Genomic DNA, 13,578 nt, shown 5'->3' with positions numbered 1-13,578 from the left:
ACGAACCATTCCATTAATGACTAGAGTTTGGTCACCTTCCCGCATCCACCCTTCGCCCCCTGAAGTCAGGGATGAATTAGTCTTAGGTGGAGTATTTATAAATAGTATGAAGGAACAGGACATTGATTTCTTTCTATGAGGGAAGTAGCCAAAACTCATCTCTTCCTGTTTGAACATAGATAAGAAATATTTCCGGTCTCACTCCTACAGCAGTACCTGGTGATCCCCCATCAAAAGCAGCACAGAGAACATCAGAGTGGCAAGAGAGAAGGATTTGGGGATGGAAATTACATGATTATTGTATATGGGATGACATTCTGTTTTTTTTTTTTTTTTAATCATATTCTGCTGCTTATGATCATGATACAAAAAAGAAAGGAGAGGGGAAAAGAGACTTTAGGCTGAATTTGGGGCTTCTGAAACTAAACTTCAAGTGTCATTTCTGTGTAAAACTATTTCTTTTTTATCTGATGCCTGGGAGCTGGGGAAGACTGGAAGCAGAAAGGAAGAAAACCAGCACAGGGCCAACTTTGCTCTCACTTAAACACAAACTCTTAGAGAAGTTTATTTCTAACAAAAGAGCAACACTTAACATATTGCTGAAGAAATCTATGGTTAGAGGGGAGAGCTCAGGGTAGATGACCTTTCCAAAGGAGATTCCTCTTTCTGCTCCTCTTTTTTTAGCCAGAATGACTCTGGCAGTCTTTAGTGAGGACTTCGTAAAATTAGTTTGTCTTTCTATAGCAGTGTCGGCTTAGAGGTGGGGATATTTTCAACAGCAGGGCGGGGCTTATTTATTTATTTAACTTGGCCTAACTCTAACGCTATGCTATCGCCACATAGCATTTTTCCGTGGAAGCAAAGACTGTATCAGCTGAATTCCAGTAACTATCCTAAACGCAAGCCCTCAGACTGAATGTGGAGTGTCATGGTACCGTAGCTACTCGATCGTGACCCGCAGTTCGGTTGGTCATCTTGACTCTCACTTTTGCAAGTCGGAAAAGCCCCAGACTTTCTCCTGACTGGGCAAGAATCTCTCTGAGCTTTCGATTGAGTTTTGTTTGTGTTTTTCATTTGTTCATCACCTTTTGAATATCCAACCAATCTGGAGGATGGAATATATATAGATAGAGATAGACCTACCTACAGTGCATGTATTTGACCAAACTAAATTTAACTACTATAAAAGAGTTTTTGTTTCCTGGGGCACTAAGTTAATAGCAGGGTCAAATTTCCATGTGCTTTGTCACTTCCCAAATCCTATTTTAAGATTCCGCCCACCCACCCACCCCCCGCTTTTTTTTTGGAGCCCTCGTGTCTAGGATGTGCTTTTGTCACCAGCATGAAGTCGGTCCTCCAGAGCCAGAGCGCAGCTCTGGGCATTTACCTTCAAGGAGCGGTCGGGACCCCGGTGCTTATGCCGCCGGGCCCACGCCCTCCAGCCCCTGCGCCTTCCCAGGAGAATTCATTGTAAAAATCCTGCCGCGTGCTTCTTTTGTATTCGTGCAATTCGCCACTTGATTTGGATGGTCCAGCATTGGGGGGGGGGCGAGGGAGGTGGCATGAGGGTGAAGGGGGTGGCATGGAGACGAGGGGGGTGGCATGGAGGCGAGGGAGGTGGCATGGGGGGAGCTTGGAGCCCAGCCTGGGTTTGGCTGCCGCAGGGCGCCGGGCAGGTGAGCTGAGAGGGCAGCTCGGGTCCGGGAGTTGGGCGGCCCCGGGCCAGCGAGGAGGGTTGCTGAGACGGCGGCCCCTGGCGCTCGCCTGCTTCCATGTTGGACTAAAGTAAGTTGCAGTACGACCCTGAGGACTAGTGGGGCCTGCCCACGCCCCTTGCCTCCCTCGAGCGCTGGCCAATGCAGTGCGCGAAGCTCCAGGTCAGGGTTTTCAGGGCAGCTGTTACGGCCACCGCGCTTTAATTAGGGACTGGAGGCAGGACCTGGGAAACTTCTGACTCAGGACTCCCACATCTGGGCGAAATTCTAGCGCCCGGCTCGAGTCCCTAAGCAGATACAGCTGCGCGGGAATCCCACTCCCGGCACCCTTTCTCCCCAGCCCAAAAATCTAACTGTTGGGTTCCTCGCTTGAGGACCTTCGCCTAGACCTAAGGCGCGCTTGGGAACCCGCCGTAGCCCGCCCAGCGTCTCTTGTCCATTGCAGTCTTGACCATCAGCCACTTGATTTTTAAAAAGTCATTAAGGTCTTGTTTTATTGCAACAATTCGATTGACCTCCAATACCCATTCTAGTGAACATTCTGGATTGTACGGCCTTCGACATGGGAAGTTCTGTGGGGGAGCATTTATTTGAACCCCCTGGGTCTCCACACCCAAGCATGTGCCTCGCGTTAGACAGACCAGAGCTGGAAGTCTTGGGTGGTGCACCGCGCCGATCCCAGGCCCATTTGCACCTCTGGGCTCCCCTCCCCCTCGCGGCACTCTCCTCTCTCCTCCTCCTTTCTTTGTAAAAAACGCGCTTCGACTTTTCTGGGGCGGGGGTGGGGAGGCTGGCGGGGCCGGGCTGGAGAGGGGGGCTGCGCAGATAGTTGATATTCCGGGTCCAGCCGCTTTCCGCGCTCCCATTCTCTAAGCTCAGCCGGGGGGAAGTGTCGCCCCGGGCCAAACATATGCTTCTTTCCAGCGCGCTAATCCACCTTCAGCGTGGAGGCATAATTGCTCGAGTGTCCATGGATTCGCGGCGCTTTGTCCCTCGCTGGCTCCCATCAGGCCTGGCACACGCCATTTCAATCAAATCTTTTCAGAAAACTGTCTCCTTTTATCAAGTCCCAGCCCCTGCGAACGACGGGAGCATTTAACAAAACACCCTCGGTGTTCCGCCCGCGTTCCCTGGCCCTGGCGGAGCTGGGAGCTGCGAAATCGCAACAACTTTTCATTGAGTTCAGCCTAGGAGAAGAGAGAGAGGCAAACAGATTGAGAAAGAGGGAGAGAGGGAGGGAGAGAGAGAGAAACATAAAAAAAAGCATCAGCAGCATCCCAGACTCAAATAGGTCTTTTTCCAAGCTCGTGGTGTCAGGTGTATTGGGAAGAAAAGGTCAAAGGTCACCCTCCAAGAGAAAACATGTTTCATTTCAGTTATTTATTTTTTTTCTTCTTTGAAATCCCAGAAATCGGCTGCCTGTGTGAAGTGCCGGGCAGTCGAATGGAATAAAACGACAGGCAGAATCAACGCTGGCTGAAATGAGCAGAGCACACGGAAGGCCCCTGCCTAGAGGATGTTACTCGTGGTCTATGCCTCAAATAGCTGTTAAGAAAAAAATCCCAGTGCTGATTCCCATGTATATATCCCGTCTCTTTTGTTGTCAGTGACAGACATAAATAAAAGTTGAATCTGAAAATCTCTGTCTTTGATTATACCCTTTTGGTAAATACAGAAGTCTCACACACTCCTGATTTAATATTTTAACTGGGTTCCTAGCTTCAGGAGCCAAAGCTTTCATTGGGAGAAAAAGAAAAGGAGAATGGCAGAGTCAAACTATGAACTCCAGAAGAGATCTTAGAAGCAGGTGTGAGAAATACTTTTGATGCTGTGGAAAAAATAGTGAAGTCAAATGCAAAAGATGAAGCATGAGGTTTGAGTTTGTGTAGCAATTATTATGTAAATATGCACAAACAGAAGAGATTGTAGTTCCATTATGGAAATGCGGATTTGCCGCTTGTTTATAAAATGAGAAATTCAGGGTAATGAACAGTTTTCTTCAAGTCCCCAATCATCCTATATTGAGACCAATTCAAAGACTTAGGTGGTTTTCCTTCTGCAACAATTTATTTCATGAGGATCAAGGGAGAAAGGCAATGCAAATGGACAGGCTTCCTTGTTCCTCAGTCTTAGAATACAGACTTTTATAGCATGAAGCTCCATGGGTTTGTTTGTGTGTGGGGGATGTGTGTCTGTGTGTGGTAATTCCCTTACTCCTCATGTGTCAGCGAAGGAAGACTATGAAAGACTTTAAAGTGGCAAGTTCTTCCTGCTTTCATGGATCATTCCAGTGTTCCAAGGTGAGTGCTGGCTTTGGTCCAGTTCCAGAGTCAGATGAGATTGTTGAGTTCTCCTGGATTAACAGTTAAAAAAAAAAAAAAAAAAACTCGCTGTTGTCAAGTCGGTTCTACTCAATGATCCCTCCTTGGGTTTCTAAGGTGGTATCTCTAGGGAAGTAGATTGCCCAATCTTCCTTCTGAGGAGTGGCTGGTGGGTTTGAACTGCCAGCCCTGGATTAACAATGTTGTTGTTGTTGTTATGTGCCGTCGAGTCGCCCCGACTCATAGCGACCCCTCCTTGGGTTTCCAAGGCAGTATCACTACGGAAGTAGGATTGCCCAACCTTCCTTCCGAGGAGTGACTGGTGGGTTTGAACCGCCAGCCTTCTGGTTAGCAGTTAAGTGCTTTAGCCACTATGCTACCAGAGCTCCTGGATTAACAATAGATGAGTCAAATTAGCTGGTGACCTCAAGGTTCAGGTATGTATTTAAATTCAAACCTCCATGACCACAGTTTAAATACGTGATTAGAAATATGATGCCTTAAGCCCTCTTAGATGTTCAGGCTGAGGTAAGAAAAGTGATGAGACTCTTTGGGGAGAAGGCAGGAGTGGGGAGTTGTGCTGACAAATCCTGAAACTGGGAAATGAGATAGATTTCTTGGCTAAGTAGCTTCATGTCTTGAGGACAAGAAATCATTTTGTTATGGTTACAAAACTGTAAAGAAGGGATAAAATCCTTCAAAATCGAAATCATGAGGATTGTCAGGGGAAAGAGTGGGAGAGTGACTTAAAATTTTATTCATTTGCTAATTTTGTAATATTTCTGTAATTACTGAAGAAAAGAAAGACACAGTAACATCAAGTTTTCCTCTAACCTTCACTCCTCATCCCTTCAGTAAGATCAAAGGAGAAAAAGAAGGGAGAAAAGAGGAAAGAGAAGAGGCACTACAGAGAAGAGAGGGGAGGGGAGGGGAGGGGAGGAGAGGGGAATAGAAAGGAGAGGAGAGGGGAGGGGAGGGCAGGGGAGGAGAGGAGAAGGGAGGTAGAGAGAAAGAATTCATAAGGAAGCAATAATCCTGGGAAGCAGAAAGAAGTTAAATACTAAGCATCAGCATGACACTCTCCCTCCAGTGGGGATGACAATGCTCAAGCCACATACTTGTGGCATTGTCCCATTATTCCTAACCTCAACCTTCCATAGTCAGTTGGATGGAAGGAACCAAGATAATGAGTTCCCAAGAGCTAAATGGTTTCCTGAAATATTAAGGAGCATGGAGATGCTGGGTTCAGCCTGGAGGATGTTTTTTTTCCCCAAGCTAAGATGGTCTTGAAGATTCCTATGAAATTTGAAGAATGGAAAGCTGAGTGGATTTCTCCTTTTCTTGCATCATACACATGAGCAGGTGGCTTCAGCTTCTTGGGTCAAGGGAGGCTTGAGCGAGACCCATCATCACAAAAGGGTATATTCCAGAGTGGTGCTTTTAAGGCCCTGAATCTTCATCTATAAAGCCTCCAGGAACAACAGGATAGAGAAGAGTTCTGATGGGGGAAAATCTAGAATTAAAGCAGTCTGTTAATAATGAGACTGTTCTTAACCAAGGTCACTGAACAATTTGTGTAGAAATTGTTGAATGGAAACCTAAACTACTGTGCCAACCTTCACTGAAAATACAATGAAATATTATGAGAGAGAGAGAGAGAGAGTCCATTCCTAGCAGGGTTTTTGTTTTTCAATACTCAAACAGATATTGATCTCTCCAAACCCCATTTCCACCACTGCATTCCATTACAAGGCTGAGGAGTGTCTTGCTGGTTTGATTCAGAAAAGCCAGGGAGAAGGCTGGCAGGGGTGGCTGGACTGTCACCCCTACAAGCTCTGGGGAAGGCATGTGTTCTTTAGGGAGAGTCCACCTGCCTGTTTCTGAAGGGGTCTCTTGATACTAAGATTTCTGGAGCTCTGAGCTGAAGGCTAGAACTGGTCCAAGAATGCTGGGCTTGAAAACCCCTTAATATTCATTCTAGTGTAACTCCTGGCCTTTGGAAGTTAGTGCTATATCAACAGAAACAAGTGACTGTTCTGAGACTCTGTGAGATGCTGTAGTTATTTACAAAAACCACTTCAGTGGTGCTAGAAAGTTTGGAGAAAGCTCTTGTAAGAAGATGCATCTAGAAGGAAAGAGTCCAGAGAACCCTCTAGAATTTCCCTCCCAGCCCATCTTCGCTCCCTTCCCTCTGCCCCTACGGAGGATTTTGGCTGAACTTAGTGTTTCTTTGTATTTCCCTCCTTTGCTGAGAAAACCTTAAGAACCTTCCACTAGGCTTAGATTTAACCACAACCCTTACTGAATCTGGCTTATGAAAACCAGACTTCTCTAAGAAACGGGTCTTCTGGCAGCAATTAGCCTGGCTTTTCTTTAACAAAATTCTTTGTAATGCCATTCAGAAAATAGGGACGGTAGGAGTTTGTGGCAGGGAGTGTGTATGTGTGTGGGTGGGTGGGAGGGGGGTCGTTAGGTGGGGGATGGTGTTACAGATGGCCAATTTGTATGATTTGGTGCAAAAAAAAAAAAAAAAAAATCCAGTGTTAGCACATTAATTTTGGGAGCTGTGAAATATTTAATTAGTGTACTGGTTGGGATCCTATTAAAATTGGCACTATTTCTGAAGACTGTCCTGAAAATCTGCTTGTTCCTTTCCTATGTGCAGAGTATAAAACAGCATCATCATCTCTCCTTGCCACTGAAATATTTCAGTTTACCAAAGCAGTTTATCTTTCAAACTGGACTGCCTGAAACAAATGGAAAAAAAAAAATGTCTAACTACTGAATATTTGAATGTAGAGGATTCTATGGGTAGGTACTAGAAGAGGCAGAGAGGTCTAGAAGAGTGAGGAAATGGTCTGCTAGCATCCCACCAGTGGTCTTCTATTTCTAACTCAGAAACTCAGCAACACAGACAGCCCTAGAGATGCCTTCCCACTGCCCTCCTCTCTCAACGTGTATTTAAAACCCAACCCCACAACACCCCCCACCCCCACACACACAACAAACAAGAGACCTATTCATTGAGTCTGCAAAGCCACCTTCTTCTCGTGGTTATGCAAATACTAAATTGAATCAACTGGGCTACAGCGTTCAGCCCATTGCTGAAATATGATAGAAAAAAAAAAAGTTGAGTATTCCAGGGAAATTGATTCCAACAGTTCATTTTCAGCTGGTGTGGATGTCTGTGTGTCTGAAGGTGGAGACACAAATACATCTTGTTACAGTGGAGGCCACCATTCTGAAGAGCAACCTACACTTTTAGACCCTCCCTCCCCTATGCCCTTTTTCCTAGGGAGTTAAGAATTTGAGATGCAATGCAGAAACTTTAAGCAGCCCCTCCCTGGGAGAATGGGTTCCTCTCTGAAGTCTTTCCTTCTCCCCTTTCATTTCCCTGCTTTTGATAAGACTCTAAGTCCAAAGGGCCAGAGTTCACCCCAGGAAGAAAGGGTCCAATTCCTGCCTCCAACCCTGCTCCGAGGAAGGAAAGATTGTGAAGATGTGCCCTGAAAGCTAGTTAGGAGCAAACACACACTCTCTTCCCCATTTCAAACTTTGGGCTCCAGGACTTTATTTAGGCTATAGAGAGAACAGGTCATGTTTCCGAACGTCAGGGAATGTCTCACTCTCCCTAGGCCTCGGGAGTCGCTGACTTTGAGAATTTATGGCCACAGTGACTGCGATACCTGTTTCCCTAAAGCGGCGACCTAGGCGGAAAGTTTCCAAGAGGACTGGAGACACTTGTTCCTCGGGAAATCAACGTGGAGGCTGGCATGAGGAATGGGATTAGCCTCTCCCCTCCAGTCCAAAGGTGACTCAGATATTGGACTCTAGTAACCCAACCCCAGTTCAGAACAATAAAGGCAAAACTCAACTCTTGGTCTGCCATCAGGTCCATCGTCGAAAGAAGAAAAAGAAGAAAATTCAATCTCTCTGCACATCTAATACATCATTTCAGTAAGAGTGACTTCACTTTAATAAAGATTTAATATGTTAAATCTGTCTTTGTCTCTGATTGATGCTTCTTTGTCTTGAAAACGATTTGGGTTTTCCTAATCTAGAATTCTGGGGGAAAGGCTGTAATTCAGAGTCGGGGCTGTTGTTATTGTTTGCTAACACTTCCCGAGGAGGCAAACCCACCCGCGTGCGCCCTGACACGCACATTCGGTTGTACACTCGGAGGCCGGCTCGTTGGGTCTGCTTGGGCTCGCTCTCCAGCTTTGAACCTCGAAAGCTTGGCGGGTGTGCCCGGGACGTGGGGGCAGGGGAGAGAGTGGAGAGGAGGGGACGCGGTCAGGGGAGGGGCGCGAGGGGAAGGCGAACGTCTGTCAGAGCATCATTTGCCCTGAATCACAAATGTTCACGGTTTAAAAAGAAAAGGTAAAGCTAATGTCTGCCTCAATTAATAAACATGGTAATTTCACACCCGGAGAAGGACATAATTTCATCCGAGCGCTATCAGCGCCATCACAAAGGGTCAGGGCGCAGCTGCGGCGAACCCCGGTCATTACGGAGCCGCCGAGCGGCTCCCGCGCCCCGGCCCAGCGCGCGCCTCCAGGCGAAGGATGGCTGCGGGCGAGGCCGGGCCGTCCCCCGATAAAGGACTTACCCACCGTGCGGGAAGTGGAGCCGCTTCCAGACGTGGAGTAATCAGCTCTCAGACAGAGCGCCCCCCGCCCCCGCCCCACTGACTTTTTAAAAAATAAAAGATAAAACAAGCAAACAGTCTTACCCTACGATATCAGTCTTTCTCTTCCCTTATGTCCTCTTATGATAAACCCAAAGACCAGCACAATATAGGTACACCCACAGACAAATTTTTGTTTTTCAGGATTTGTCTTTGATTCCTTGTCTATAGAACCTATTGAATCTGTAAATTTCCCGACAGTTGTAGTTGATAAATTTCTGGTGTCAAGATTTGGGGCCAGGAGCTGGAAGACAAGATATTAGCTTCAATCTCATAATCTCTTAATCACATTACACTTTAAGTGAGCATGTGTAATTTCACCCATCAATGATTTATTTAAGCATTGGAGCACAATTACTCGTCTCATACGCAAATACTGACTGGAGCATTGTTTGCTAGAAAGAAACCCTGCGATTTACAAAACAGAATGTATCTTTTCCGTTCTTATACGTGCCCCATCTTAGCATCAAAATTCATCTATAATCGAGACCCTCAGGGCCAATCTCCTCAAAGGAAGGGCCCCAAAAGGCAAATCCACGCCGAACTACAAGTGGGACACTCCTCTCCCTACTGTGGTTTTAGATTTTTAAGCAGATCTTCAAAGCTGAAATAAATGCCCATTAAATAGCCGCATGCAAATAGGATGGAACCGGGCAACTAAACACACAAAAGCCCATCTCACATAAAACAAAAGCATGATTGATGGCAACCCGGATGCTCGGGTGTTTGGGGGGTGGGGTAGAATTATACTTGTCCAGTCTCCCAGGTACCTAAATTATTGAAGAGCGATGTGCATATTTCAGCCCGAGAAGGTGGCGGAGGTTAGGGATCTGCGTTCGGCGCTGCGAACGCCACAGTGTGGTATATTTGGGTGGTGGAACACTCCCACGCAAAGAATTTTTTAACGCATTCTTCTCTGGGCAGCAGAGGAGACAGCTCTAACCTGACAGCTCTGGGCAAATGGTTAGAGAAAATGTATCGCTTTTCAGGGCCTGGGGACCCTCCCTTCTGGGCCCAGGGCGGCAGGTCAGTCTCCAAGGCTCACTGATAACGCCCCGAAGGCTGCCGGGGCTGCAGAGAGCAGCAGGGAGGGTCTCTGACGGCGCCACAGAGGGTCCTGGGGTTCCTAGTTTAGCCGGGATCTTCCTCCCACCTCCCACGAGGTGCTTTGGGGACCACGGAGGCAGAGCTCAGCCCCGAGGTCAGCCTCAGGTGTTGGGGAGCCGGCGGGCCTCACGGGGGCTCGGCCACTGAGGCAGGCGCTCGCGGCGCCTTTGTTCTTTGCCCCTTCTAAGAGGGAGTGACACTCTTAGGGAGGAGAAGGGTCGCCCCGTCGAGGGAAGAAGTGAGATGGAGCGGAAAGGTGCGGGCCAGGCCACGAAGGGGTCTGGTGCTGGAACAAGGCTGTCACTGGGGTGACTTTCTACATCAGGCCTTGGTAAAGCAAGTGGGGCATGGAAAGGATTTTCCCGTATCTCTTTTCAAATCTAGGAAGAAAATATTTGAAGATAAGCAGAAACCTCCGTTTCTCTCCTCTCTTCATCTCTGTCTAAAGATCTGTCTTCTCTAGCCCTTCTCTTCCTCTATCGTTTTTTTTTTTTTTCTTCTTCTCTCTCTCCTCTTTTTTTCTTTTTACAAATATACGGGAAAGGAAGATGAGGCTTAGCAATTCTTGTTCGCAGGTCTCGCAGCGAGCGGCTCTGTCGTGTTGGGATCAGGTGACACTCCGCTCTTGCTGGGCTGGGGGAAGAGATGCGTGCGCCCACTGTTCTCTTGCAGGGAGGTGAGGGGAGAAGCCAGTGTTTCCCACGCAAAGAATCCCAACCCCAAACTTGAATCCTTCTTGCTGTTCCAGTCAAGCTCGGTGGATTCATAATAGCGAAGACAAAGAGTAATTACATATTATAAAACAAAACAATAATTACACTATCAAGTCGACACACCAGTCAGCGAGGCACAGTTGCCTGGTTTGGAAGTAGCAAAGCCGGCAGCGCCTGCGACTGACTCAGCAAATCTGCAAAGCAGGGGACCGCGTCCGCACCGGCCCACGCGAACCACCCCTCCCAAGGCTGGACTGCAGATGCCTCCTTCACCTGCTAATGTGACTCAAAAGGCCCTTTAATAAGCTCTGATGTGGAACTGTCTGGCAGAACAACATGTCACAAGAACCAATTCCCCTGCTTTTTGGAAAGTGGAGTGTTTTTTATTTTTATTTTAAATCAAACTGGACACACAGATCTTCGAGTTTGAACTGTTCTACAAGTTTGCATTTAGAAGAGATTAAGCCCATCTTTGCATGTTAATTTCCCTTAGCACCTGTCACCTGGTGACTTGGTTACTTTACGTTGCCCTCAGGGCCCAAGTCTTTGTGTTTCCGTTTTATTCCCCCAAGTTTCACTGCCGCCAAGCTTTTTTTTTTTTTTTTCCTTCCTCCAGGGCTCTGTGGTCTGTGAATGGGTCCTGCTTGGGCTAAGGACGAGAGCGCAGCGCTTTCCTAAGCCAGGCCCCTCAAGCTTGCTGCCTTTCTTTCTTCCCAGGGCCTTGGGACTAGATCTAGGGTAAGCGGTATGGAGGAGGCTCCTCTTTCCGGCATTGATCCTCTCTCTCCTTTCAGGAGCCCCAGCGCATCATCGGGGTCGTTCCAGGCCCGGAAGATGGTTGCGTGACTTGGGGGACAGCTGGGGGAGTGGAGGCATAGAGAAGGCCCGCTTCCGGAGGGAAGTCGGCTGGCTACCAGGCACCCAATGCCTGCAGAGGTCGGCTCCATCTGCTGTCCGAGTTTGAAAACAAACACAAGCTATTTGGGCCAGGAAACAGGGCCTAGAGGATGCACCTCAGTTCTGAGCATGGGGCAGGGCCTCACAAAGACAACCGGGGTCCCTCTCACATCCCCTAGTCTTGTCTTCGGGTAGGTTGGAGCCAGCCTGGAAGGCCAGGGGGATGGAGGCTCCAATGCGTTTCTGCCCTGATGGGAGTGGGTGGGTGGGAGAGGTGAGGGGCGGGGTCAAATGGAGAGTACTGAGCTGGGGACCACCTTCGTAGAGCGAGGGGACGCCATGCACCCCCAAAAGTTCTCTAGAAAGCCCGCAGCATCCTCTTTAGGTCCCAGAGGTGAGCTGCATTCAGGCTCTGGGACAAGCCACCAGGCTACCACATCACAGGGAATAAAGGAGTCAGACTCAGTCAAGGAGGGACAAGGCCACAGCGACCCAGGGTGGGTAGCCCTGGATTTGAGGAGTCTGGAAAGCAGAAGGTGATGCGCCGGCCGGGCGGAAGCGTGTGAGAAGCCAGCCCTCGGTCTAGCGCCCTCTACAGGGCTCATGAGCCTCGCAGTGTGTGGACGGGTTTCCTTTCATCCCCCAGGGCTCTGGGAAGGACAAAGGACCTATTAAAAAAAAAAAAAAAAAAAAAAAAAACTCCAGCAACAAAAAAATATCAGCTTGACCCCCAAAAGAACACTGTTTAATGAGGTGGAAAATTCTTCTACACAAATTGCTTTTTCTACTACTTTATGAGAGTTCATAAATGTTAATGAAATCCAGTTACCAAAAAGTAACATACATCATTGCAGCTGAAGGGAGGCAGAGGAAGGAAGGTGGTGGTTAAGGTACAATCATAATTAAAATAACAGCACTGGCAGCAACAATGCGTCCTATGGCTAATGTGGTTGGAGCCCAATCCAACGTCACACCATTATATCCGATGTGGGTTGGCTGCTGGTGTTTTTCTGGACAGCATAACAACAGCAGCAACAACATAAACAAAATATGTAGTGGTGCAGAAGTTGGTGAATCAGAATGCAAATAAAATCATGAAATGCTTCTCTGTTTCTTTTCTTTTGCAACAGATAGCTGTTACAGAACTCATGCCTGGAAATCATGCGGAGAAAAGGAGCCCAAAGAAAATGTTTAGAAGACAAGTTTATTGTCCTTCACAACCTGTAGTACATTGTTGACTTTTTTCTTCCTGTCTGTCCATCAGATGGAAAGCTTCTAAAGCATAAGATCTCATCCTCACATTCTACTCCTAGTACCCAGCCCAGTATTTGGTACGCACCAACACCCACCCATAAACTCATTGTGATAGAGTGAACTCCCAGTCATGGTGACCCTATGTATTACAGAATAGAGCTATTCCAAAAGTTCCATTGTAATCTTTACCTTTTTTCCATGGTGCTGGTGGGTGAATTTGAACAGAAAACCTTCAGGTTAGTAGTCAAGTGCTAACCGTCTACCCTGCCACCCACGGACGTTTTATTTGCACAGAGTTGGTGCTTAATAGATGTGTGTGTGTGTGCAGTAAGTGAATGATTGAATGAAAAAATGATAGCAAGTTAATAATTCAATGGAAAATTTATTTACTAACATCCTAAGATAGAATGAGATGCTCAAGTCCTCAATGTTTTCAATATTCAAAAAATAGTTCCTGTTAACTAATTATGTGCCAGGAATTGTTGTTAGCATTGGGAATATAGCAAGTAAACAAAACAGACAAAAGTCTCTCTCCCCATGAAGCCTGCATTTTGATTTGGAGTGTTTTGGTAGCTGTTTTATTTCAGTTGAAGGTGCCTGGGTCATGCAAAGCATTTGTGTTTATCTACTAACTGAAAAGTTGGTGGTTCTAATCCTTCCAGTAGCAATGCAGAAGAAAGACCTGGGCATCTGCTTCTGTGAAGATTACAGCCGAGGAAACTCTATGGAGCGGTTCTACTCTGTAACATATGGGATCACTATGAGTCAGAAAAGACTCCACAGAAATTTTTTTTTGTGTGTGTGTGATTTTAGTCTACATATGGCCAAGCACGCACACACACATATGTATACACACACACACACACACATACATACATATGTAA

Source organism: Orycteropus afer, unplaced genomic scaffold, assembly GCF_000298275.1.
Source record: "Orycteropus afer afer isolate SDZICR_OR568_19922 unplaced genomic scaffold, OryAfe1.0 scaffold00012, whole genome shotgun sequence".
Classification (NCBI taxonomy): domain Eukaryota; kingdom Metazoa; phylum Chordata; class Mammalia; order Tubulidentata; family Orycteropodidae; genus Orycteropus; species Orycteropus afer.
The sequence above is the reverse complement of the archived record's forward strand: the minus strand, read 5'-3'. Positions refer to the sequence as shown.